General features: G+C 35.2%; 1 protein-coding gene across 7 annotated transcripts in view; it reads left to right on the forward strand.

Annotated features, from left to right (window-relative positions):
* grip2b (glutamate receptor interacting protein 2b) overlaps positions 1–27,500 on the forward strand; it is a 388,262-nt gene that overhangs the window by 226,275 nt on the left and 134,487 nt on the right. The window lies entirely within an intron of this gene.

The raw sequence follows: 27,500 nt of genomic DNA on the forward strand, positions 1-27,500 counted from the left end.
AAAATTTAGTTACAGCCCAAACTAATTGAGCCCTAACATACACCCGGTGTAATGTGGCGCAAGCCGCGACGCAAGTGTTGTTTGCTATTTTCAGCTCGGCGCAAGAGTCGTTTTGACATTATTCGCAATACGCAAATATCTTCACATATAAAAAAGAATGAAAATATTGAGGATATATATATATGAATAATTTTCTAATAATTCAACAGACTGGAGATCTATTATAATTCTTATGGTTCCCACAACTAAAGACAATTTGCAGAGGTTGTTTCTCAGAAATGTTGTCAGATTTTTGTCCTTATTTTAAACTTATTGTTGTCATTTTTTATGTGATTTTTGACTGTTTTAGCTGTGAAATAACTTAAAAGTAACATGCTCAAAATCTGCCTGAAACTTTAGCTTTACAATTTTTGCTTTTTTATATTAGAGTATGGAGCCAGATCAGTCTCAAAAATAATACATTTACAAAATAAAATGTATACATCCACAACACAATTCACATTTACAAAATACAGCTTGATTCAAAAATACACAAATCCGATTTATAAATTCAAAACCTGATTCAAAAATACACAAATCCAATCAGTGGCGGTTCTAGTTTAAATGGCAACCTGGACGAACCACCCCATATACTACCACAACCATAAAATTATTATTATTATTACTATTAGTATTATTATTATATTAGTAGTAGTAGTAGTAGTAGTAGTATTTTACAATTATTATATTAAATAAATAACAAATCATAACTGGAAAACAATGTAAAGATACAACTGAGATCACTGAAGAATTATTTTGCATCAATATTAATGACAATTCTATAGAATACAATATATATTAATGTGTTATGTAATTATTATGTGTTGTCTTAGACCCGACTCATGGCCGAGAATTAATGTGATTAAGTCTATACCTCCCTGACTCATTATCCCTACTTTCTGCTTCATAGCCATGCTTAGTCAAAATAAGTTCCTAATCATATAGTTTTAGGTTTGACGACGTCCAAAACACAGTGCATAAGTGGCGCGTATTTTATTGGCGTGCGTAAAAAAACACACCGGGAAAAGAGTCTCCGTTTCCCTGTGCTGCTCCCCGGCAAGATGCCATCTTGGGTGATTGCCCATATTGCCCATTCCTAAATCCGCCACTGAATCCAATTCGTAAACACAAAACATGATTCAAAAATACACAAATCCAATTAATACATTCAAAAGAAGATTCAAAATACACAATTCCAATTTGTAGATTCAAAAAAACGATGAAAAAAATCCAAGTGGTAAACTCATAACAAGATTGAAAAAATAGATAAATGCAATTCGTATATTCAAAACACGATTCAAAAATACACAAATTCAACCAGTGGCGGTTTTAGTTTAAATGGCACCCTGGAAGAACTACCCATTTACAACCACAACCATACAATTATTATTATTATTATACAATTATTATTCTAAATAAATAACAAATCAACCCTAAATGAAACTGGAAAACAATAAAGACCCAACTGGAGTGATATGCTAAGATCAATTAAGAAATCTTTTGCATGATTATTAATGACAATTCTATGGAATACAAAAAAAATATATGTGTTATGTCATTATTATGTGTTGTCTTAGACCCGACTCATGGCTGAGAATTAATGTGATTAAGGGCTCTATTTTGACGGTCCATGCGCAGAGCGCAAAACGCAGGGCGCAAACGCTTTCAGGGCGTGTCAGAGCGCATTTTTGCTAATTTAAGGACGGGAAAATCCGCTTTGCGCCGTGGCGCATGGTCTAAAAGGGTTGAGTTTATTTTCTTAATGAGTTATAGGTGTGTTTTGAGAATAAGCCAATTAGAGCCTCATCTCCCATTCCCTTTAAGCGCCAGCTGCGTCATGCCATAAGCGCATTTTGATGTAAAGTAAGTTCACTTTCACTTTTGCTCTCGTGGATAGGGAAACCTTTACGCACAGACTTCAATTAGCCTATAAATAATTAATTTCGTTTGTTAAGCGCAAAGATTTGTTTTAAAACTATTTCTAAATTCAGTTCTAATTTCTAGCAAACTAATAAATGAACAATAATAACCAAGTGTGGTCAAAATACTGAGTTATTTCCAAATACACCTGCCATGCCCCATATGGTCTAAAATTTGACAGGTGGACAAATAAGCTTGTTTTTAATAAAACAAATATAAATATGGATATAATAAATAATATATATATATATATATATATATATATATATATATATATATATATATATATATATATATATATATATATATATCCTTAAGAAATTATATATTGTTCATATGTAAAGATATTTGCATATTGCTCTACATCTTGTGTGTAGTGTGTAAGCCAGGCGCACTTTTGAGCCAGACAATAGGCCGACTTTGTTCTGGTCTTAAGATCAGACTATTTACAGTTTCTCAAAATAGCAACGCGCCAAAACACGCCTGCTTTTTTAGACCAGAACGCCTATGGGTGCACATTTGAGCGCTAATACATTTGCTATTTAAATGCCTAAATCCGCCACTGAATTCAATTCGTAAACTCTAAACATGTTTCAAAAAACAAAAATCTAATTTGTAACTTTAAAACATGATTAAAAAATACACAAATCCAATTCATAAATTTAAAACATGACTCAAAATACACAAATCCAATTAGTAAGAAAAAAAGATTTAAAAATCCAAATCAAAAACTCAAAACAAGATTAAAAAATACACAAATCCAATTCATAAACTCAAACCCTGATTAAAAAATACACAAATATAATTCATAAATTCAAAACCTGTTTAAAAGATACACAAATATAATTTATAAATTCAAAACACAATTAAATAATTTGCAAATCCAATTTGTAAATAAAAAAAGATCCAAAAATACACAAATCTAGTTTGTAAATTCAAAACATGATTGAAAAATACACAAATCCAACTTGTAAATTCAAAACGTGATTTAAAAATACACAAATCGAATTTTTGAATTAAAAAAATGATTAAAAAATACACAAATCCAATGTGTAAACTTAAAACAGGAATCAAAAATACACAAACCAGTTTGTAAAAAAAAAAAAAAAGATTCACAAATATGCAAATTCAACTCATTTGGCGAAAAGATGAATGATTTTTTGAATTCACAAATTGTGTTTACAAATTTACAAATTGAATTTTGTAAAAGTGAATTTTGCTCCTTATTAGTATTCATTAGCCAATCAGAGTCTAGCTTTCAACAGCCCTGTAGTATACAATGTTGAAGTGCACAAAGTAGGTTTTGTGAAGTCTCTGCTAGCATGTAATAACATAAAAAGCAACCGTTTGTACACAACATTAGTTTTAATCCCATCAAAAGAAAAAAACAAACCATGTAAATAATTGCCTCGCAACCTGTACTGCGAATTAACCTGATATGTGCTTTGTCCTATTTGTGAGGATTATTTCATTAAGGAATAAATTAGCAATCGTGCCTTGCTCTTTGGTGGAGGTTTTAAACAGCAGGGTTGCTAACGTTAAAGCTCTTTCTTTGATCCTGAAAGCTACAGGCATTTAAAAGCACTTGTATTTCTGAAAAGGGCTAAATTTGCTTGTTTTACGTGAAATTTGAGATATTGATTTGTGTAATCCTGTAAGACTTTGAGACTTAAAGTTCTGATATGTGCTAAGTTTCTTCATTATATCGCTCTTGGCGTGATTAGAATTGAGTGACCTGGATTGATGAGTTGTTATGCTCTTTGTTGTTTTTTTTATGCAATGAGTGCAATGCTTTGAGGTTTTCAGATGTCGATAACTTTTACATGATTTTTTAAAAGGCTCGCAGTGTGTTTATGATACTTCTCTGCTGAGTTGTGTAATGTTTTTTCTCCAAAGACCATCACTTCTTCATCAATCATCAATCGCTTGTGAGTAAAATTGATTTCTGTGTTGTTGTTTTTTATTGTTCTGAATCTGTTTGTTTTTTTGTTGTTGTTTTTTTTTTTTTGACTAAGCACTTTGTCCTGGGTCCATGTACGTTGCATTCATTCGATTTTTTATTTTAAACTAAATTTAAAAAACGAGGAAACGGCAGTTTAACTGATTTTGGCTCAATTGAAATTACACCCCCACCACCCCCAACCCCTAATTTCCTTTTGTTTGGTCTTTTTCAGTTTGTCTGTTTTCTACAGTATTTCTATTTGCTTCTCTTTTATTGTTTTTGTTTTTACTCTACACACATTTGCCACACAATATAATTTTGATTGATCTGTTGCTAGTTTTAAGACTAAAGCCATATTTTTGTTATTTATTATAAAGTAATTTAATTTAATATTGTTTTCTTCAATTAGTTGTCTTTAGTTGTTTTTAATTAGACACATTTTTTTCCAAATCCTTGTTTTTTATTTTTATTTTGTAATTTTTTCCATGTTTTGTTTATCCAACCCTCTTGTTTCAGCCCGTTTCTTGTCATTTGTATTTTGTTTGCTTTCTCTTTTGTTGACTTTTGACTTTTTGCCCCCTATATTATTGCTTTGTGTATTGCTTGCTTTGTTTTCTTAATTTTTGTTTTGTTTATGTTGTACTTTTACTGAGCACATTTGCCCCAGATTATTATTTATTTTGACTTTGCTTTCTTTCCTTTATTTAATTTCACTGACCATGTTTTCTGCACATCATCATTTTGTTTTGTCTTTTGTTTGTTTTGTCGGTTTTGTTTATTATGTTTTTTCTTTGCCCATTTTAAAATTGTTTTATTATAAATTAATAAAACAATTATTTTATTATTTATTATTTTTATTTATTTTATTTCATTGACTAGGACTACACTGACCCAATTTTTTGTCAACTGTTTTTAGTTTTGGCACATTGTGCAACTTCTTTTTTTTCCCTTTTTTTTCCATTTTGAAATGTTTTTTATTTTTTTTATTTTACTGTTTACTGTAGTAAAAGCCACTTTATATGTTGAAATACAATTTTTTGTTTCCCCTATTTAAAAAATAAAATTGCCACTTTTCTAATTACATGGCATACATATAAAATATTTACATTTTTATCTAATTCACATATTTCATGAACTGAATCATAATATTAAAATTCATTCATTCATTTTCTTGTCGGCTTAGTCCCTTTATTAATCTGGGGTCACCACAACGGAATGAACCATCAACTTATCCAGCACATATTTGCCCTACAGCGGATGCCCTTCCAGACACAACACATCTCTGAGAAACTTACACACACACATTCACACACTCCGGACAATTTAGCCTACGCAATTCACCTGTACTGCATGTCTTTGGACTGAGGGGGAAACCGGAGCACCCGGAGGAAACCCACGTAAATGTAGGGAGAACATGCAAACTCCACACAGAAACGGCAACTGAGCCGAGGATCGAACCAGCGACCTAGTGACCTTCTTGCTGTTAGTTGACAGCATTACCTACTGCGCCAATGCGTTGCATATATATTAGGGATGTAACGGTATTGTAAATACCGTCATACCGCAATATTAATTTTTTTCGATATTACTGTAGTCGTATGACTCGGTAAAACTATAGGTCTTCTGAGAAAATTTGCTCAGGCGAATGAAGCGAACGGGAGATAGCGAAAACTACAATTCCCATCAGCCCATGCTTGACCATCATCCCTTGCGGTCTGTTGTCGCTACAGATCCAGTAATGCGGAAATGGAGTGTGCTGCTAGAAGCGGGGATGAAAAAGAGCTGGAAAACTCTAAAGCGGGTGTTGTCGCTGCGCGCGTACTGAATAGCGGTGTTGTCGCGCGAGTTCTTATCAGCTGTGTTGTCGCGCGCGTACTGAATAGCGGTGTTGTCGCGCGAGTTCTTATCAGCTGTGTTGTCGCGCGCGTACTGAATAGCGGTGTTGTCAGCACACTGTTCAGATTGATGCAGACATGAGACCTCTATCTCACTCATGGTTTGTCCTCTCAAGTGGGGGAAAGACAATGCACAACGTTACCCACTGCTGTCAACCTGGGCCAAGTCATATCTCTCTTGTCCCAGAAACCTCAGTCCCAAATGAGAGGGTTTTTTCTGTTGCAGGGGACATTGTAAATACCCAGAGATACCAGCTTTTACCAGATTATATTTATATGATAATTTTCCTTTAAACCCATCTCTATCTAAGTGAGTGAGTGATTAAATGTTGAATGTGATGAGTTTTCAACAATACTAAATTGAAACTTAATTTTTTTACATGGTTTAATATTTTTTTGTTATTAAAATTGAAGTTCCTGTTTCAAAGCTTACAGATAGATGGCTAATTTGTATGTCATTGACACTTTTGGCACTTTTTTGGAGTATTTTCATAAGTTTTGTTTTTTCCTGTAAATGATTCAATAAATACCGTACCGTGACATTCATACCGAGGTATTACCGAGCAGTGAAATTCTGATACCGTTACATACCTAATATATATATATATATATATATATATATATATATATATATATATATATATATATATATATATATATATATATATATATATATATATGTATATATATATATATATATTCCATGTTTTGTTGTCTCTTTTGGTTTTAATTTATGAGTCTATTACCTATTTTAGTTACTCTATGCGTTTATTACTAAGTTTAGTAATATTTGTATTATTTTTTGGAATGTTCATGTGTAAGCAAACATAAAGCCCATATGCACTAGTGTTGTTTTACTAAAAAAACATAGTGTGTGAATGTGGTTCAAGTGCTCATCTCTCATGTGGCATCTCAGCAGGCTTCATCTCCCAGACTTTACTTTCTCTGATATGAAGCTTGAAAAGGCAGATTTCATGAGTCTTTAGCTCTTTCGCTCGCCCCATGTGGTCATGACCAAACACTCCAAAAGGAATCGCAAATGTCTGGAAGCAGTGAACATCCTGAAAGTGAGATTAAGACCTTTAAAACACAAAGTTTAGCTAAGGTTTCAGATACACTGCTGAATGTTCTTCCGATTTTATTACAGTTGCTGATCATTCATTCATTAATTTTCCTTCAGGTTAGACCCTTTATTTACTCAGGGTCACCACAGCGGAATGAACCATCAACTTATCCAGCATGTTTTACACAGTGGATGCCCTTATGTACCTGAAAATCGGTTTGACGTCAATGTTCAACATCCAACCTAAAATCAACCAAATATTTACATCTACTGACGTTACAGCTTGATGCTGTGTGGACGTTACCACTATGACATCTATCAGACATTGGATTTTGGTTGTCATGCTTAACGATTAAATGTCAGCATCATGCTAAAAAAAGAATGCGTATTGTGTCATAAATAACTTGAAACCAACAGTTTTAACCCAAAAATGACCATTCTGTCAGATGAAGAAGAGCTGGAGTGAGAGATTCAATCAAAAAAAAAATCTTGCACAAAAAGGAAAATGTTTTAAACAGAATTAAAAATAGCAATATCACTTTAGACATAATTAACACAACATATACCAAATGGAAGAGTTGTTTCCAGTCATCAGGCCCTGCAGTTCCACTCAAGAGGTCTCCATGACCAATGAGCTGGTTTGGTAGCTCCTGACAATAGAGTTTTTATAAGGACAAAGACAACTAAACATTCCTAAATTAGGGAGAGGGGTCTGGATGCAGACCTGGTGCAGTGAAATCTGAGCAGCATCCAATGCTTTTTAATGCGCAAACCTAACTACTATATTTACATCTACTGACGATACAGCTTGATGTTGTGCGGACGTTACCACTATGACATCTATCAGACATTGGATTTTGGTTGTCATGCTTAACGATTAAATGTCAGCATCTGATGTCAATATGATGCTGGTTAAAGATGTTGGATCGAAGTTGGATTTTGGTCACTTTCCAACACAACCTAAAATCAACCAAATATCAACATCATTTAAAGTTGTTATTGGTGATCAAAATAACGTCCTTAGACATTGGCTAGACATTGAATTACGGTCACCTGATGTCACCTGACATTTTTTCAGTGCATCTTAAATAAAAAAATGTTTTTGTTTACAATCTTATTTTATTCCATTTAATACGAGTCCTTACGAAAGATTCTCTTGTTGCCATATAATTGTATAACAAATAAACCTACATTAAGCCAACAATCATTATTAAAGGGGGTCTATTGTGTGGTAACAACCACAGACAGCCCTTAGTGAGAAGCAGCCGTCTGCTATTAAAGTTTCTGTACCATACTGGCCGTAGATAATGTCAGCGATTAAGAGGCATTATAATTGTGGTGTTTTATGATGCACATAGTTTTATCATGCACATGAGCACATAGATGTTTGTAGCTTTTTTTTTTTTTTTTTTTGTGGGCTACTTTGAGCTGAAACTTGACACACACACACTCTAGGGACATCAGAAACTTATTTTACATCTAATAAAATAAGAGCATAAAAGGCCCCTTAATACAGTTGGAATATCTAATCAATTACATACACGTTCAATAAAAAAGGTCAGGAGAGGTTTTGTTTTAAAAATTGGTTAAAGATGTTGGATCGATGTTGGATTTTGGTCACCTTTCAACACAACCTAAAATTAACCAAATATCTTCAACATTTGATTTGTCATTGGTGATTAGCTTTTTAAAGCGTAATACTCACAACTCTTGAGTACTTTTGAAAGGGCTATTTTTTACTCATACTTTGAGTATGAGTAAACCCAAATTTAGATAAAATATGAACAAATACAGTAGTTGGATTATATATTTAATTAGCTTTTTAACCTAACTGTTGGGTTTGTCCCTATTTTGCTCAAATTTGTTGAAACAGTCCTTTTTGTATAGTGTAATGTGTATTTTAAATTGTTCTGTTATAGTTTCGCTTGTAGTCAGAGTTTCCAGCAGGAACCAAAAGTACTTCAGGTGTGATGCCAAACTCTATTTTTGACATAATGAATACAGCCGGGAAACGAACTGAACAAGTGTGAAAATGCCACTCCGTCGTGTCACACCTGAAGTGAACTTAGCACTCGAGAGACCAAAAATACCTGCTGTAGTAGTAAACTCTTATGAGTAAAAAAAAAAAGAAGATAAAATAACAAAAATCAACTCACATTATAAGGAAAATACATGTCATGATATTTCATTTTGTTTCTGAAATTGAAGGTGAGAGTTTGAGTCAGTTATCTGAACAATGCACAATCGGTTCACGCATCATTAACTGATAATAATTCAGCTTATTCCTTTTGGCTACAGAGTTAAATCATGTAATTAACATCTGTTATATATAGCAATTCTGTACTAATTAATTTTTGCCCTGTTCCGCAGGAGATTAATTAAAATTGTATTGGGATCTTGCTTGCATGCTGGAAGAGACGCATTAATGTGAGAAGCTTTTTATGAACTCCAAGAATTTTAGGAAGCAAATGTGAGATGTATGAAAAGACTGCAATGCTAAAAAAGAATTAATAACTTTAAACCAACAGTTTTAACCCAAAAATGACCATTCTGCCAGAGGAAGAAGAGCTGGAGTGAGAGATTCAATCAAAAAAAAAAAAAATCTTGCACAAAAAGGAAAACGTTTTAAACTTAATTAAAAATAGCAATATCACTTTAGACATAATTAACACAACAAATACCAAATGGAAGAGTTGTTTCCAGTCATCAGGCCCTGCAGTTCCACTCAAGAGGTCTCCATGACCAATGAGCTGGTTTGGTAGCTCTTGACAATAGAGTTTTTATAAGGACAAAGACAACTAAACATTGCTAAATTAGGGAGAGGGGTCTGGATGCAGACCTGGTGCAGTGCAATCTCAGCTGCATACAATGCTTTTAAATGTGCAAACCTAACTCCACCCCTAACCCTACCTGTCACAGTGATGTCACTCACTGCATTGTGTGGATTGTGTCTGACATTGCATAGCTCATTGATACAATCTCAGTTTGCATCATGAAGGCTGCATCCAGAAACTATTAAAATTAAGTAATGTTTTAACTTCATTAAATAGTCAAAAGAATTTCAAAGATAAAATACTAATTCCAATAATCATTTTAATACAGTAATGAGAAAAAGGATAAACGTTGATCCTTGCTGGGATGGATTTGCTGGGATGGACTTATTATCTTATTATCTTATGTTAAATTTACTTGTCTCTAACTTAGGTAATTGAGGAGCTAAACACAACAGACAAGTCAGGGATGTGTTAAACTCGATAAAGTTAAAGTTGAGGTAAACTAAGTATTTTTGATGAGGTAAATTGAACTTAGATCAATTGAAGATAAATTAAACAACTTCTGAGACAAGTTAGAGATAAGTTAAACCAGACTGATGTGACATCTGAGTTCGAATCCACATGCAGGTTTATTGAGGAGGTCAGGCAAGCAATGGTCAACACTGGTAGTAAATCCAGCAACGTGGTCCAAGTAACAGGCAAGAGGTCGGAAGGCTGGCAGCAGACAGGGATAAATAGATTAACTAGGTGGGGATCAAAACATGGAAAAAAAACAAGACAAAGAAAATGCGTTGTAACATCACTTATAGTAAACAAGACTTGGCAACTTGAGAGAGTGTGTTTGCTGCTTATATAGTGTGTGTAATTCATCCTTGACAATTCTCCGGTGGTGTGTGTGCAATCAGTCAGGATAAGGAACATGTGTTTGTGAGCGGAGTGCATGTATGGAGATGTAGTCCAGTAAGCTATTTTGCGTGTGTTCCAGCGATCTATGGAGTTTAGATGGTGATCGTGGCACGAATGTAACTGTTTTACGCTTTGTCAGTTTAGTGGCTAATTCATACAAATTCGAGTTCAGTCCTATTAAAATTTATGATTTTTAAAAGGACAAGAGGCACCCGAGATCACCCTTAAACTCAACCATCATTGTGGGACAAGCAAATCGTACTAAATTGTACAAATGAGATTGTATGAATTAATATGAATTAGCCTCTAAATTAAAAAGTTACAAATACAAACATGCGCAGCACAATTCATTGTGGAGCTAATTTTTCCCAAATAGCAAAGATGCTAAGACCCTTTTAGCTACAACCGTTAAGAAATACAAAGTTCAGTTGTTGCCTAATTCTTATTTGAGCTTCGCACTCATGCAGTCCAGATTACACCAGAAGGTTTTTGACGGCGAGCTGGCTTGGAGAAATGTTGAAAGCGGTGCCGTCTGCCCTCATTGTGTCAGGTTGTTGTATGTTATCGGCAGAGAGGCGAGAGATCCAACAACAGCTTTAATTTCATGGAATAAGAGGGAAACATGGGGGGAAAAATGAAAGAAACTGCTTTTGCGGCTTCATTTGCATTTCAAGTGCAGGTAGTAACATGCGGGTTTTCTAATGGGGATTTTTTTTTTGGTTCACAAATTTGTGAAGTTATTAAAGTGCAGGAGAGCTGAATTAGCTGCTCGGCTAATATCTTAAGAGTAGAGTAGCTCAAAAACACTGACTGAAATGATGCTTTGTTGCCTTTCTTTCTGGGTTAAAGATCCAATTAAATTATTTGGCCACACTTCAAGAAAATGCTCAGTATTAAGAATATTTTTAAAACCTTTTTTTTTTTTTTTAGAATCAAAAGTCAAATTTTGACCGAGTGCCAAGCCTGTAGCCAGCCTGGTGAACGGGGTGGTTCTTTTTTCTCAAAACGTTGACCTTTTTGCAGTTATTCTTCTTATTGTCTTAAATTTTGAGGTAATTTTTTAAGCACTAATATTTGCTGGGTTAGCTTGTCGCATGGTGATCGTAACCACATTTTGGATCGTCCCATTTTGGTGTTTGCATCAAACAAAATTTCCAAAGTAATTTTATATAGATTAAAAGCATAAAAGATGTGATGAAATATAATAAAATACTGTAATGTTCATGAATTGTCATTCAGTAAAAGAAATACTGCATACTGATGTAAATGTGAAACAACAGTAGTTACTGAACAATGTTTGGGTTTTATTTCAGCATCGATATCGCAAAATGCACATCCACAATAGTCACATCGCTGGATGTGCGATGTCAAGTATGGCTAATTGTTGACCAGGAGCTTGTAGATTAATTGCAAAGTTAAACTATTGTGGATTTAACGTTTACTAATTGCATTTGTTTTGTTTTTTCTGTTAAGTACAGTACATCAAGTGATTCAAAATAAACTATTTTGCTTTAACAAAGACTAATTAAATTACATTTTCGTAGTGAAAATATTAGATTTACATTGGATTTTTAAAAATTATTTGTCATTTAGACTTATTTGACAAATACAAAACTTTTTTTTTCTCTCATTTGTATGCTTCCCTCACCTAAAAATCTAGTTTAAATTGAATTTTAATAATGTATGCACATGCACTTCACCATAAAATCACCACAAGCATTCTAAAGTGGTGAATTCTTCACACACACACACACACACACACACACACACACACACACACACACACACACACACACACACACACACAAAAATAAAACTTATTTAATTCATCTGGTGAAATATGTTTCATATAGCCTATATATATATATATATATATATATATATATATATATATATATATATATATATATATATTGCAATGTCATTTTTTTTCAGTACTGTGCAGCCCTACTGACCAGTAGTGTACTGTATGACTTATGCTTGCCTTAAATACACAAGTCCCTTAAGTTCATCAGACTCAAACTGAAGTTGAAATCGAAATGAAAGAAAAAAAGCTAAAAAAGATAAATGCAAAATACAAACTCAGAATTGTTAGAAAACAGTTATAATTGTAAGAAATGTACAACCCAAGCTCATTCTGGTATCCGTTTCTCGTACCTCGCTTAAATGATCTAAGATGATTTGGCAGATCCTGGATCTTTTAATCTTGATAACTGATCTTTGGCTAATTTGGTTCTTCAAACAAGTTTGCGAATCAGATTAGAATGTCTGGATAAACTGATCTGAGATCGCTCCGTGTGTTGTGAAGGACAGATCAATCGATCCTCGAAATCATGATCAGCAATGCAACGATTGGCTGACGGCACAGCAGCGTAATGACATCATCTGATTAATATTCAATTATCCATGTGAGCAAAATTACATCAAATTAGCAGTAAACCGGTTTGTTAAATATGACACGCAGTAACTTTTCACATTTGTTGTGAGCTGCAGGCTTTACACTTTCATGTGTCAAGAGTATTCATCATGTATTTCAATGCAAATCAGTGTATTTAGTTCTACATTTAGAAAATATTTTCTTTATTATAGTAGCTGTTTTTTTTAATCTGCGTAAAGAATAACTGGTTGTTTACAAAAGCATTTTGATATTGGTAAAGGTGCATGCAACTTTTGTGAAGCATCAAATCACTGGTGTATTAACTGTCAAAACATGTTTATGACTGCATAATTGTATTATTGCTTAAAAAAAAAAAAGTCACATATTGTGCATTTCTATTATACACAAATTGTACTAAAGTGTCTAAAAAGTTCATATCAATAAGTTTTCTCCTTGCAGCACCAGGTGGCAGTCTTTGTACTTTCACTTTGAGGGGGCAGATTGCATACGTTTTATTTATATGTATGTAACGGGGAGACTGAGACAGAGGGATCCATTTGCAGTATTTATTAAGTCACACTTTACTCAACATACAACACGCACGACTGTGCGAACATACAACATACACAGCAATGAATATGGGCTGGCGATTGACAGACACAGAGTGATTACCAGGCATGGGTCAGAGGCAGGCAGCGTGATTCAGAGTCCGTGTAACAGGCTTGGGTTGAGGGCAGGCAGCGAGTATCAGAGTCCGTGTAACAGGCTTTAGGTCGTGGGCAGGCAGAAGGCAGAGCAGAGTCAGGAAACGGGCTGAAGTAGTAAACGGGAGATCAGGCTGGATAGAACACTCAGTAATGCTGGCCGGGGCTAAACAAGACTTCGCAAAGGTGTGTGTGTGTGTGAGCTGCTTATAAAGGGTACGTGGGTCATTAACGGAATGGAGATCAGGTGTGCTGGAATCAGAGTGAAAGGATGACGTAATGTTAAAAGTCCGGAGATGGTGGCCTCTGCTGGCCAGCGAGGGGAATGACTGGGACCGAGTCGGTGACAATGTATAACTTTATTTATTTCATTAATAACTATAACTGTATATATATATATAGTTAAAAAATATGTACCATTTTCCCAGGTGTATATAACTACTACTGTAAGAAAATATCAGAATTCGGAACATACTTTCTGTATTGTCTTTGCTTGAACTGAGCCGATCTAATCCTGTTTATATGAATTGAACCTGCTCCCGATCAGGTTTGACCTAGCAGAACTGTTGCTATGACAACAACTCTCGGATCAGCTTTGAAGAACGAAACGATCCTGGATCGTGTCAAATCATCAATATCCAAATCCAGCTAACTGAGTAATCCACGTACGAAGAACGGACCCCTGGAAACGTAGCCCTGCGGACATTTCTGGAGACCGCGATTTACTCGGTTTAGTTTTTTTCGAGCGAACGCTGCGGGGCGGTGTGGTGCCACTCCGCTCCTCCTCTTTGGCCGACGGCTCGCCTCCGAGTGGAGGGCTTTCCCGATGCAACCAGTTTGTCCGCTTAGCTCACAGCATTACGTCGGCGGAGCAGAGGCCTCGGAGGCGGAGGAGGAGCCGGCCATGGGGACGACGACTGGGATTGAGTCCGGAGAACAGCGGTTCCAGAAATCAGGTAAGATGAAAAACAGAATCCGAAAAATAAGGACGAGAACGTGGCGGGATCCGAAAACACGGTCGAAATCGAAGACGAGGGTTTTTGCTTTTTTTTTTTTTTCTGGACGGCTTTTGCAAACCGTCGCTTGGGTTAAGGGAAGGAGGAGGAGGAGGAGGAAGAGGAGGGTGGCCGGGTCGGCTGATCCGGCGGCTTTTCGCGCGAGAACAGCGCGAGCGCGAACAGCGTGCGCTCCTGAGAGGCGCCCGAGAGCACAGCAGCCTCTTGCGGATCCGCGAAAACAAAAAACGCTCGAATACGTACCTCCCGGGACGTATCTCACGGTCCGCAGAAACGTCCGCGGGGCTACGTTTCCACAATGAGCCTGGGTTGGAAATGTAAAACTGCATATTGTGAAAAATTAAAACTGCTTAAAAATTGAACTGTGAGATATTTGGCCTTTAAAATTAATAAAATCTTTTTATTTATTTATTTTTTTAAATATAGAATGAAACATTCTAATGTATATAAATGAAATGAAAACTGTAGAATGATGGAAATATATCATGACAGTATATCAAAAAGCCCATTGTAATGTCATCATTTTCAAAGCAACAGAATGGTTGATGTTATTTGCCAAGTTCTCTGTAGGGCCCTGAATTGATCCATCCAAGCACTTCAAAGGGAATCCGCTAATCGATTTTGACTGTATTAATTGGCATTTAATTATCTTTCACATCATCAAACAGCCTTAAATAGAAGCCGTTATCAAAAGATGTGGATTTAAAAGTCTCTACCTCATGGCAGCAAAACAAAAGACAAACAAATATACGCAAAGTTATGAAATATATAACACAACTAATTAAAAGCTATTGAATACTGTACTACATCATGCAGCAATTCAACTCCTGCTCTCCATAACGAGAGCTTATTAAAAATCTTGACACTTTTATGAGCTTTATATAACCTGTTGTGCGACGTTATAATCGCCCACCTCTGGTTTTATCTTGCCCCATTTCTCTATATCCGCTATGTTTTCCCCTCTATTCTTTGATGGATGGAGGACCATCTGATGAATAATCCTCAGCCACATCAAACGCTTCCATCGAGGCATTAGATCTGAAAACCGGATTGGGCGCACCACCTATAAATCTAAATAAAATCTCTCCGCTGCTCAGACATAATGTTGCATTTCAGGAGTGTTGTGTAACAGAGATTATTTTAGACTAGAATTTGGGCGTAATAATTGATGACCAGGATGCGAGAGGAATTTAATGATGCTCTGATGATGTTTGTCGGTGCTTTTATTCATTTAAATTCCAATTTCCTATTAAATATATTTTCTGTACTATTGTAATAGTTAATACCAAAGCGTTTTTGAATCATACATAGTAAATAACTAGTAGAAAATCTAGAGTTGCTATGGTAACAGAAAATTTTATATAAACAAATTGCCCAAAACTAAAGTAAGTTTTCTGTATTATTGTATTACAATACACCAGAGTTTACTGTAGTAAAAACTAAAGTATAGTACGGTTCATCATTTCACTGTAGTTAATAGTACAGTATGCAGTAGCATTCATTAACAAAGGGTTTTGTATACTATAATATTCATTAATTAATTTTCTTTTCGACTTAATCCCTTTATTAATTTAGGGTTGCCACAGCGGAATGAACCGCCAACTTATGCAACATATGTTTTACGCAGCATATGCCCTACCAGCTGCTTACCAATTCACCTACCCCACATGTTTTTGGACTTTTGGGGGGGTGAAACCAAAGCACCCAGAGAAAATCTACGCGAACACAGGGAGAAAGTGCAAACTCCACACATAAATGCCAACTGACCCAGCTGGGGTCGAACCAGTGACCTTGCTGTGAGGCAATTGTGCTCTTCACTGCACCACAGTGATGCCCAACACAATCTCACGGCAATTCGTAACTTTTTCATTTAGTGGCTAATTCGTATGAATTCGTACGATCTAATTCGTACAATTTAGTACGATTTGCTTATCCCCCAATGACGGTTGGGGTTAGGGGTGGGGTCAGGTGCCACGACTCCTTTTTAAAATCGTACCATTTCGTACGACTGAACTCGTACGAATTCGTACAAATTAGCCACTAAACTGGCAAAACGTAAAATACTTACGTTTTCTTGTGAGATCAGGCTGTGATGCCATACTACAATATACAGAGTATAAATTACTTTACTATTGTATGGTTTAAAAACAATTTATTTTTTACTATAAATTACTATAGTATTGTTTTATTTAAAATGCTAAACCAAGGTTATTTTCATTTTTTCATTTTTTTTTTATTTTGTAAATAACAAATGCTAATCAACAGTAAAGATGGCAGTAATGCTCTAAATACAACACTCAAACATTGATATCTTGTTTTTTAAATTGCAATTTATTTTAAACAATACCATTATTGTCTTAGCATATGGCTTATATCTGGCATCTAGCCTGCATCAAGCGGACAACAATGTTAAATTGTTTATTTAAATGTATCAAGTGTACCAATTCAAACAAACCATTTATACTATTAGCTCAGCATACTGTTAGCATGTCATTCTAGCTTAAGATTAGAACTACGGCAGCCATTTTTACCCTTTTTTAAGTTTTTCTTATTTTTGTTTTGTTAAAATATGACCCAAAACTCTTCCCAAATGTGTATTTCATTAAAACAATGTTCTTTTATCAAAATTACAAAACACAAAAGAGTATTCCTAGCTTAATTGTCCATAAATTCTGGGGACAGCCAAATACATAACTGGCGGTACGTCTGCTTGCAGTTTTTGTTTTTGCAAATCCACTGTGTAGGCCACTGTGTATGCTTTTTGAGGATCTCAAATTTCTGTTTGCTTCCTCTTCTCGTGTAAATCCACCAGAGAGTGCAATATACACTTCAGCCAAGCAGGCCATCTTGCTGTTGGCTGACTGACTGACCGACTGACCCACCCATGCCCTTCCCTAAACCCAACTGATTGTGTTTTCAAAAGCGATCTAGAAAAAGAAAAGCTGTTTTGTTTTATCTGGTTTTTGGAACCGTTCTTGACCAGTTTTGAACCTCATCGTCATGGTCAACTTTGCTTCATGTCCCAAGTTCACACACGTATGCAGTGAGCCACCCTAGATGTATACACTAGATATCGCATAGGGACCCTGAGCATGCGTCAATAGCGCCGCCACATTGGTACAGTGCTCCCAGGACAAATGCCATTCAACCGCACTAGTCAAGATAGTGTTATTACGTGAAGATGTGGGACTTTAGCGCTGTCTACGAGTGTAGTAACGAGCAAACAAAGAAAACAAAGCACAAAGGCAGAACATTTCATAGGTAATATTAAGTTTTTTTCTGTTTTTGTATGTTCTGAACTTTTGTGCTAATCAGGTAACGCTATTGATGATAACAATCACTTACTGCATTCACCGTAAGGCAAAGCAGCTCCAACTAGCATTAAACACTCGGCTTATGCTAGTTTTGTTGAATAAAATCAGCAAACAATGCAATAGAAATATGACAACGAGATGATGCGCTGCCAGAAACTTGTATAATTGTTGGCTAACGTTAGTGAAAGAGTTGTTCGGGGGATTCATTCACAAACGGATCGCTTTCTCCGTCAGTATGAGAAGCGAAAGCAGGAGAGGAGGTGTGTTTCAGGACATGATTAGATCAAATTCAACAGGGAGGGTGAATAGTACATTTCTGTACACACAAACACAAACTTTTTGTCAGGAATGCCCGTGCGGTCACTGATCCATCAATGTAGAAAAGTAATGTAAAATTCTAATTTTCGTAATTAGAAAAAAAAAATTGCATACTAAAATCCAGGAAAACTTCCGATCATAGATATATGTGTATATGTGTATATCTCTGGCTTTGGATGGCCACAGTCCTCCACTGTACCTTGGTCCCGCATTCATTTCAAAGGAGCGCTACCCTGTAGCAAGATGGCGGCGCTATTGACGCATTCCATCCAATAGACAACAATAGGCCAGGCGACATCTAATGTATATATCTTTTATAAAATTTTTTTGTAAATATGATGTGACTAATTTAATTCAGTACAGTCTTATCAGAATTGCTTTAGTTATAGGATTCTAGTAATTCCAGTGTTAAGCTTTGTCAAGCAAAGTTCAACTTTTCAGTATTTTATAACAGATTCCAGACTAGCTTAGCATACTTCTAGCGTACAGTAGCACGCTTGGTCTGTACTGTATGCACCCTCCATTATGATTTCATTGGGATGCTAAAAGATTGATGTGTCCTTTTTTTCAAATCATTTTAGTGTACTCTTGAGGCATCATGGGAATGTGATTGTGACTTTATGACAGAAGTAACCTGAAATATTTAGACGTTTACCAACCTGCGGCTGGAACATAAGCTGAGAACCGAAACATTCACATTCTGATCGGCTCTGAATGTTCAATGTGGTGTGCGTTTGAGCACGGTGCAATTTTGATTTGGTATTAAAGTTTAAGCCACCATTTCAGAACACATTATTTGCATATAGACAGATAATATGAGTCACATTCTGATAACTTTAAATAAAAATGTTTTTAAAGTAATTGTGAAGTTCATAGACCTTTACTCCAAACAACTCGCATTCAAATAAGTACTATAGTCATTTTTTGTAAAAACTATAGTGTTTTTGATCCATACTGTAGTAAAGTAGTTATTTAATCTGTTGTAGTAATTCTATATTGCAGTTCACCACAGTTTACCCTAGTAAAAACTTGAAGTATACTACAGTATGTGTTACAATTGATCAGTTCACTATAATTAATGCTACAGTATTCTGTTGCATTCATTAGCAAAGAATTGTAAACAATATATTATAAAGTATGAATCACTTTACCATAGTATGTTTCAAGAACACTGTTGTAGCCATTTGCTATGAGTTACTAAAGCATTTCCACTTATTTATTTTCACGTTATGGAATAGAAATGCTAGTCAGTTTTTATTTGTTTATTTATTCGTTCATTTTTTTTATTTTCCTTCATCTTAGTCCCTTTATTCATCAGGGGTCACCATAGCTTAATGAGCCACCAACTTATTCAGCATAGGTTTCACACAGCGTATGCCCATTCAGCTGCAACCCAGTACTAGGAATCATCCATACACACTCATCCACAAACATACATTACAGCCAATTTTAGTTTATTCAATTCACTTATAGAGCATATTGTTAGACTGTGGGAGAAACTGTAGCACCCGGAGGAAACCCAGGTAAAAACATGGAGAACATGCCTGACCAGCTAAGACCAGGCTGGAAATGGCCAAAACCCCTCTAAAACCAGCCTGGTGAACCAGCTAAAACCAGCCAACCAGCCAAGGCTGGTTTAAGCTGTTTTTTTCAGCAGGGACATGCGCACTTCAGAATCTTGCCAGAAGTAGTAGGTCATCCTTGTACTTCTCGCATACTGTTTTCGGACATTCTACTTGGTGCACATACTGTTTTTAGCTTTCTATATAGTATGGAAGTATGCGCTGAGTCCGAAACCTACTACTCGGTGGGTACTGCATTTGAATTTAAACGTAGTACTCAGCAGTTAGAAAAGTACAGTCTATACAGTATCAATGTCAGTAGTATGAATTAAACTCGGACGTACTACATCCGCCGTTTTGTGAGTTACTATAGCATTTCCACTTATTTATTTTCACCTTATGGATTAGAAATGCTAGTCAGTTTTCATTTAATTATTTATTCGTTCATTTGTTCATTTATTTATTTTCCTTCAGCTTAGTCCCTTTATTCTTCAGGGGCCACCATAGCTTAATAAACCACCAACTTATTCAGCATAGGTTTCACACAGCGTATGCCCATCCAGCTGCAACCCAGTACTAGGAAACATCCAATCACACTCATCCACAAACATACATTACAGCCAATTTTAGTTTATTCAATTCACTTATAGCGCATATCGTTAGACTGTGGGAGAAACTGTAGCACCCGGAGGAAACCCACGTAAAAACATGGAGAACATGCCTGACCAGCTAAGACCAGGCTGGAAATGGCTGGAAACCAGCCTGGAAGTGGCCAAAACCCCTCTAAAACCAGCCTGGTCGACCAGCTAAAACCAGCCAACCAGCCAAGGCTGGTTTAAGCTGTTTTTTTCAGCAGGGACATGTGCACTTCAGAATCTTGCCAGAAGTAGTAGGTCATCCTTGTACTTCTCGCATACTGTTTTCGGACATTCTACTTGGTGCACATACTGTTTTTAGCTTTCTATATAGTAAGGAAGTATGCGCTGAGTCCGAAACCTACTACTCGGTGGGTACTGCATTTGAATTTAAACGTAGTACTCAGCAGTTAGAAAAGTACAGTCTATACAGTATCAATGTCAGTAGTATGAATTGAACTCGGACGTACTACATCCGCCGTTTTGTGAGTTACTATAGCATTTCCACTTATTTATTTTCACCTTATGGATTAGAAATGCTAGTCAGTTTTCATTTGATTATTTATTCGTTCATTTGTTCATTTATTTATTTTCCTTCAGCTTAGTCCCTTTATTCTTCAGGGGTCACCATAGCTTAATAAACCACCAACTTATTCAAAATAGGTTTTACACAGCGTATGCCCATCCAGCTGCAACCCAGTACTAGGAAACATCCAATCACACTCATCCACAAACATACATTACAGCCAATTTTAGTTTATTCAATTCACTTATAGCGCATATCGTTAGACTGAGGGAGAAACTGTAGCACCCGGAGGAAACCCACGTAAAAACATGGAGAACATGCCTGACCAGCTAAGACCAGGCTGGAAATGGCTGGAAACCAGCCTGGAAGTGGCCAAAACCCCTCTAAAACCAGCCTGGTCGACCAGCTAAAACCAGCCAACCAGCCTAGGCTGGTTTAAGCTGTTTTTTCAGCAGGGACATGCGCACTTCAGAATCTTGCCAGAAGTAGTAGGTCATCCTTGTACTTCTCGCATACTGTTTTCGGACATTCTACTTGGTGTACATACTGTTTTTAGCTTTCTATATAGTATGGAAGTATGCGCTGAGTCCGAAACCTACTACTCGGTGGGTACTGCATTTGAATTGAAACGTAGTACTCAGCAGTTAGAAAAGTACAGTCTATACAGTATCAATGTCAGTAGTATGAAATGAACTCGGACGTACTACATCCGCCGTTTTGTGAGTTACTATAGCATTTCCACTTATTTATTTTCACGTTATGGATTAGAAATGCTAGTCAGTTTTTATTTGTTTATTTATTCGTTCATTTGTTCATTTATTTATTTTCCTTCAGCTTTGTCCCTTTATTCATCAGGGGTCACCATAGCTTAATAAACCGCCAACTTATTCAGCATAGGTTTCACGCAGCATATGCCCATCCAGCTGCAACCCAGTACTAGGAAACATCCATACACACTCATCCACAAAAATATATTGAAGCCAATTTTAGTTTATTCAATTTACTTATAGCGCATGTCTTTAGACTGTGGGAGAAACTGTAGCACCCGGAGGAAACCCACGTAAAAACATGGAGAACATGCCTGACCAGGTAAGACCAGGCTGGAAATGGCTGGAAACCAGCCTGGAAATGGCCAAAACCCCTCTAAAACCAGCCTGGTCGACCAGCTAAAACCAGCCTAGGCTGGTTTAAGCTGTTTTTTTCAGCAGGGACATGCGCACTTCAGAATCTTGCCAGAAGTAGTAGGTCATCCTTGTACTTCTTGCATACTGTTTTCGGACATTCTACTTGGTGCACATACTGTTTTTAGCTTTTTATATAGTATGGAAGTATGCGCTGAGTCCGAAACCTACTACTCGGTGGGTACTGCATTTAAATTTAAACGTAGTACTCAGCAGTTAGAAAAGTACAGTCTATACAGTATCAATGTCAGTAGTATGAATTAAACTCGGACGTACTACATCCTCCGTTTTGTCATCATAACGTGACCTATTAATGTCAGTTGCGTTGCTTCACTCCCATTTATAATTTCTCTTGTGGGGCATCATGGGATAGCATAGTGTCCATCGGATGTGCACTTCAGAATCTTGTCGAAGGTAGTAGGTTATCCGGGTACTTCTCGAACACTGTTTTCGGACATACTACTCGGCTCGCATACTGTTTTCAGCATATTATATAGTATGAAAGTATGCGCTGCATCTGAAACAGCCTACTCCTTAGTACAGGGGTCACCAAATTCTGGTCCTGGAGGGCTGGTGTCCCTGCAGGGTTTAGCTCCAACTTGCCTCAACAAACCTGCATGGATGTTTCAAGTATACCAAGTAAGACCTCGATTAGCTTGTTCAGGTGTGTTTGATTAGGGTTGGAGATAAAATCTACAGGACACCGGCCCTCCAGGAACAAGTTTGGTGACCTCTGCCTTAGTAGGTACTGCATTTGAATTTAAATGTACTACTCAGCCATTAGAAAAGTATGTCCTATACCAGGGTTTTTCAAAGTCTAAGACAGTGGGCCTCCCTTTTGACACAACATATCCACTGGCGCCCCCCTCCTCCCAAACACGCACGCACACACACACACATATGTATATATATATATATATATATATATATATATATATATATATATATATATATATATATATATATATATATACAGTTGGATGTATATATATATATATATATATACAGTTGAAGTCAGAATTATTAGCCCCCTGTATTATTAGCGCCCCTGTTTATTTTTTTCCCCAATTTCTGTTTAATGGAGGGAAGATTGTTTCAGCACATTTCTAAGCATAATAGTTTTAAAAACTTATTTCTAATAACAGATTTATTTTGTCTTTGTCATGATGACAGTAAATAATATTTTACTTGAAATTTTTCAAGACACTTCTATACAGCTTAAAGTGACATTTAAAGGCTTAACTAGGGTAATAAGGTGCACTAGGCAGGTTAAGGTAATTAGTCAAATTATTGTATGATGATGGTTTGTTCTGTAGACTATCCAAAAAAGAATTAGCTTAAAGGGGCTAATAATTTTGTCCCAAAAATGTTTTAAAAAAAAATTAATAACTACTTTTATTCTAGCCGAAATAAAACAAATAAGACTTTCTCCAGAAGAAAAAATATTATCAGACATACTGTAAAAATGTCATTGCTCTGTTAAACATCATTTGGGAAATATTTAAAAAAGATATAAAAATCAAAAGTGGGCTAATAATTCTGACTTCAACTGTATATATATATATACAGTATATATAAAGACACAGACAGATGTCAGACTGTTAACTCACTTTTATCATCATTTGCATGAAAGTGCAATTATTTACAGAGTAATAACAAGTATTTTAGTATAACGGGGGGGGGGGTCTCAGAAACCGATCCATTGTATTAGCAGGCATATACCTGTATTGGCGGGCTTGCCAAACAGAAGCAAATTCACAGCTATGGCCTTCTGGGTAAAAAAAGGTTTTCTTATATTTGAAGCATTATTTTTTTTTTTGCTTCGTTTAATTAAAACATTTAAATATAATAAAAAATACATATAATAATTAAACTTAATAATTAAATTTTTATTATATCATATTTTTTCCCGCGCCTGCCCTGACATGCTCTGGCGCCCCCCAGGGGAGGCGCGCCTCACACTTTGAAAACCCCTGTCCCATACAGTATAAATGTCAGTAGTATAAATTGAACTCGGACGTACTACATCCGCTATTTTGTCATCATCACATTATTGATCTGCGTGATTTTCGTCGCTTCACTCCTATTCATGAATTCTCTCGTGGGGCATCATAGGATAGCGTAGAATCTATCAGATACACAGTTCAGAATCTCGCCGGAAGTAGTAGGCCATCCAGGTACTTCTTGCATACTGTTTTTCATTTTCTTTGAATTCGGACATACTACTCGGCTCGCATACTGTTATTAGCATATATGGTATTGAAGTATGTAATTTTCGGATGCAGCCTAGGACTTCGGCAGCCATTTTGATTTTTACCTCACAAATGTAATTGTTAGTTTACAGTGCACTTATATATTTTATTGAATTTCTGGAAACCAACATTGCCAGTAATATTGTAAAATTTACAGCAATTTTCACAGTGCATGTTGTTTTTGTTCGGTTTGAATCTTTTCTGAACTCTGAGACTGGAAGAATTTAAGTGAAAGAGGGTTTTTAGTCGCTGGTGTCGAAGGGGGCAAAAAGCTGATTCAGAGTCGCTGGGGGAATTGAGTGAAGTAGACGGAGGCTTTGAATAGTTTCTTGCTGGAATCTGCTTGGTGTCACTGTTGCTTTCTGTCTGGCATAAGTCCTGGGGGAGACCTGCTGTTAATGTGTAGAGAGAAATAATGTCCACTCTCTCTTTTTTATAGGTTGTTTTCAGTCACTGAATTGATCAGAACTGTCCCTGTCTTGGTTTTATAGTGCTTTATATATTTAAGTGCCCCGACTGTGGTGTTTTAACCCTTTGGCTGGTGCTGAGCAAGAAAAATCACATATGAGTGATTTCCAACAAATAAGATTTATTTTAGATTTTAGACATTTAAATATATTTTGAGTATTAAGTACTAGCATAATATTTATTATCATTACTGTTAACATGTTGTTTATATGTGTTATGTGTGTGTCAATGGAGATGGCAATTTTTTTAACATGAATGGGCTATATGCTTTTTTCACATCAGATACACATTAGATCACACTTTTTAGGCTACTAGAACATGTTTTTTGGGAGAAGTTGACGAATTAACATGTTGTTTATCCAGCAGCTCTGATCTCTCAAATGCAAAGGAGACTAACATCATCTATCATAAATCCAATAACATTATTAAGGTGCTTTAATAACAAAATACATGTTTATTTGTTAATTTGAGGATCGGAATATCAGATATTTTACAATATAATAATGATTTTTGTCAATATTTGTAGAAAAGAGGAAAAATAAACGATACATAAACATAAATCATCAGGGCTGTGGTGTGTCAAGTGATAAAACTGACGTGTTGCAATGGAAACTTTAAAGTGATGCATTGTAAATAGTAGTCACATTAAAAATATTATGCTGAGAAGTCAGCGGGAGTATTTAAAACTGAACTGTGAAAAGTTATATTTTGTTTTGGAGATCTTCTAATATAGGTTTACATGCATCCAAAGTAAAATAAATAAATATATATATATATATATATATATATATATATATATATATATATATATATATATATATATATATATATATATATATATATATATTTTTTTTTTTTTTTTTTTTTTTTTTCCAAAAATATATATATTTAAAAAATATTTATATATATATTTACCTATAATATAAAGTGCAGAATTACCTCTTTTTGAATTACCTCCTGTCTGAAATGGTGTTGTGTGGCCTTTAACATTTAAAATATTTAGTAAGTAGCATAAGTGTTTTATTTGTTTACATTTACAGTCCTGTATTTGTAGGATTTTGGGCGTTAACTTTGTATACGGTCGCACATACTGTACAGAATGCTTTTTTTCTCAAGATACTTTTACAGTGCTGCTTTTACATTTTCTTTATTGTCAACATGTGTTAGATGAACATAACTGAACATTGCTGTTGCATCTTTTGCAGCATCTTGCACTATACATGCCTCAGGGCTTGACTTGGAAGTTGAATAAAAAAAGACTTTGTTTTCATTCCACTGCACTGCATTTGCATTTTTGCACATTTACTCTATTTTCAACTCTATAATTATTTCATTCATTCATTCATTCATTCATTCATTCATTCATTCATATATCATTTTTTCATTAATAAATTATTGATTAATTCATATATCATTTATTCATATATAATTCATTCGTTCATTCACATATTATTAATTAATATTTTTTTCATTTATCATTCACTCATATAGTATTAATTAATTCATTCATTTATTAATGTTTATTCATCTTCATTCATAAATTATCCATTCATTCATATATTATGAATTAATTAATTAATATATAATTCATTTGTTTTTTGCTCATTAATAAATCATTAATTTCATTGATTCATTGATTCATTCATTCATTCAATCAATCACATATCATTCATTCATAAATTATTTATTTATTAATATATTATTAATTAATTAATTAATATATAATCAATTAGTTTGTTTGCTCATTAATAAATTCATCTATTAATTCATTCATTCATGTACCATTTATTAATTCATATATTGTTCGTTCATTCGTTTGTTTGTTTGTTCGTTCATTCATTCATTCATTCATTCATTCATTCATTCATTCATTTGTTCATTCAGTTCATTATTTATGTATGTATCATTCATTCATAAATCATTCATTCATTAATATATAATTAATTAATTAATTTATATATAATTAATTTGTTTATTCATTCATTCATTATTAATTAATCAATTATTTAATTTATCATTCATTCATATATCATTGATTTATTTATTTATTCATTCATAAATTATTAATTTATTCTTTCAATCAAAAATTATTAATCCATTCATATATTAATTCGTCATCCATTCATGTATCGTTCATTCATATATTAATTCATTCATACATAGTTTGAAGTCTCTCCTCACCACCACTAATGTTCAGCATACATGGGATTTTTAATAACCACAGAGAGGGGGGTTGAGGGGGGGGGTCTCCTCACCACAACTTGTGTTCAACATCCACTTGGATGAGTGCCATGGGATTTTTAATAACCATAGAGAGTCAGCACCTCAGTTGCTAAGTGAGAGCATAGTGTCCTCTTCATTATACTGGGGCATGAGGACCCATACAGACCACAGGTTGATCGCCCCCTGCTGGCCTCACTAACACCACTTCCAACAGCAACCTAGTTTTCTGATTGCAGTCTCCTATCCAGGTACTGACCAGGCTCAGTCCTGCTTAGCTTCAGTGAAAAACCGGTCTTGGGCTGCAGATTGATATGGCTGTGGCTTCGTCAACTGATTTATTAATCCAGGGTTGCCACAGCAGAATAAACCGCCAACTTATCCATCC

Source organism: Danio rerio, chromosome 22 (assembly GCF_049306965.1).
Source record: "Danio rerio strain Tuebingen ecotype United States chromosome 22, GRCz12tu, whole genome shotgun sequence".
NCBI lineage: Eukaryota > Metazoa > Chordata > Actinopteri > Cypriniformes > Danionidae > Danio > Danio rerio.